The sequence below is a fragment of the Heterocephalus glaber genome, unplaced genomic scaffold, assembly GCF_053883595.1.
Source record: "Heterocephalus glaber isolate CG9 unplaced genomic scaffold, H.glaber_assembly_v1.0 deba00001613, whole genome shotgun sequence".
Lineage (NCBI taxonomy): Eukaryota > Metazoa > Chordata > Mammalia > Rodentia > Bathyergidae > Heterocephalus > Heterocephalus glaber.
This window is the reverse complement of record NW_028258384.1, coordinates 26023105-26025659: the sequence shown is the minus strand read 5'-3', so window position 1 is coordinate 26025659 and position 2555 is coordinate 26023105. Positions and strand designations below refer to the sequence as shown.

General features: G+C 35.7%; 1 pseudogene; it reads left to right on the top strand.

The window, feature by feature from the left end:
• The first annotated feature begins 245 nt into the window (after positions 1–245).
• On the top strand, positions 246–2250 carry LOC101701985 (cullin-4B pseudogene; annotated as a pseudogene).
• The last annotated feature ends 305 nt before the right edge of the window (positions 2251–2555 follow it).

Sequence of the window (2555 nt, the reverse complement as noted above, 5' to 3'; positions counted from 1 at the left end):
AGCAGCTGAGGGATTGGGGGAAGAAAAAACAGAAGTGACTGGGCAGACACTTTTCATGCACCCAGATCCCGAAGCCCCCTGGTCCACAGGACCAGAAGTTAGTGATCAAGAACTTTAAAGATAAACCTAAGTTACCAGAAAACTACACAGATGAAACATGGCGGAAACTGAAAGAAGCAGTGGAACCTATTCAGAATAGTACTTCAATTAAGTACAATTTAGAAGAGCTCTACCAGGTAGTAGAAAATCTCTGTTCTTACAAGATTTCTGCAAACTTGTACAAATAACTGAGACAGATTTGTGAAGATCACATCAAAGCACAAATTCACCAATTCAGAGAGGATTCATTGGATAGTGTCCTTTTTCTAAAGAAGATCGATAGATGCTGGCAAAACCATTATAGGCAAATGATCATGATCAGAAGCATTTTTTTGTTTCTGGATAGAACTTATGTTCTTCAGAATTCAATGCTACCCTCCACTTGGGACATGGGACTGGAGTTATTTAGGGCTTATATTATAAGCAATCAGAAAGTCCAGAATAAGACAATTGATGGCATCCTTCTCTTGATTGAGAGGGAAAGGAATGGTGAAGCAATTGATAGAAGTTTACTCTGAAGTCTTTTAAGCATGCTTTCTGATTTGCAAATTTATCAAGATCCCTTTGAACAATGATTTTTGGAAGAAACTAACCAGCTCTATGCAGCTAAAGGCCAAAAGTTAAGGCAAGAAAGAGAGGTTCGTGAATATCTTCATCATGTTAACAAACGTCTAGATGAAGAAGCAGACAGACTTACTACTTACTTAGATCAGACTACCCAGAAATCATTAATTGCTACTGTAGAAAAACAACTTCTAGGTGAACGTTTAACAGCAATTCTTCAAAAAGGTTTAAATAACCTCCTTGATGAGAACCAAATTCAAGATTTATCTCTCCTGTATCAGCTCTTCAACAGAGTTTGAGGTGGAGTTCAGGTTCTCTTGCAACAGTGGATTGAATACATAAAGGCATTTGGGAGCACTATTGTTATTAATCCTGAAAAAGATAAGACTATGGTTCAAGAATTACTAGATTTTAAAGATAAAGTTGACCATATAATTGATATCTGCTTTCTGAAGAATGAAAAATTTATCAACACTATGAAAGAAGCATTTGAAACATTCATTAACAAAAGACCAAATAAACCTGCTGAACTTATAGCTAAGTATGTAAATTCAAAACTTCATGCAGGCCATAAAGAAGCTACAGATGAAGAACTTGAGAAAATGTTGGATAAAATTATGATCATATTTATATTTATCTATGGCAAAGATGTTTTTGAGGCCTTGTATAAGAAAGATTTAGCCAAGCACTTGTTAGTTGGGAAGAGTGCATCTGTAGATGCTGAAAAGTCAATGCTGTCCAAACTTAAACATGAATGTGGAGCTGCTTTCACCAGCAAATTTGAAGGAATGTTTAAAGACATAGAACTTTCTAAAGACACCATGATTCAGTTCAAACAGTATATGCAGAATCAGAATGTACCTGGGAATATTGAATTAACTGTGAATATGCTGACAATGGGTTATTGGCCAACATACATGCCTATGGAAGTTCATTTGCCTCCAGAGATGGTAAAACTTCAGGAAATTTTCAAGACATTTTATCTAGGCAAACATAGTGGCAGGAAACTTCAGTGGCAATCGACCTTAGGACACTGTGTGCTAAAAGCAGAATTTAAAGAGGGTAAAAAAGAACTCCAGGTCTCTCTTTTTCAAACACTGGTGCTGCTTATGTTTATTGAGGGAGAGGAGTTCAGTTTAGAAGAAATCAAACAAGCTACTGGAATAGAGGATGGAGAGTTAAGGAGAATATTGCAGTCATTAGCCTGCGGCAAAGCTAGAGTTCTGGCAAAAAATCCAAAGGGCAAAGATATTGAAGATGATGACAAATTCATTTGTCATGATGATTTCAAACACAAACTTTTCAGGATAAAGATAAATCAAATCCAGAAGAATGAAATGGTTGAAGAGCAAGCAAGCACTACAGAAAGAGTGTTTCAAGATAGACAGTATCAAATTGATGCTGCAATTGTTCAAATTATGAAAATGAGAGACATTTAGCCACAATCTCCTTGTTTCAGAGGTATATAACCAGTTAAAATTTCTGGTAAAGCCTGCTGATCTTAAGAAGTGAATAGAATTCTTAATTGACCAGGACTACATAGAAACAGATGAAGAAAATTCAAACTAATATAATTACATTGCATAGAATGTTGGCCTTGAAGCCTTTGGTATCATATGCATTAGCCAGTGGATAAACTACCCTGTTGATTCTGTAAAAAAACCAAAAAAACAAAAAAACTATCTTTCAAAATTGATGGAAAAATAAGATACTTTCATGACAAAGATCACCTTAGGAACTTAATGAATACCAAAGCAGCACTCCAAAAATTTAAAACAAAAACCTAGGAGAACACAATGAGGATCATAACCCCAGGAAACCCAGCAGAATGAATCCACCGAGGCAAAACAAGAAATTAAAAGCAAAGGGGGAGAATCCAACCAAAAGAAAAA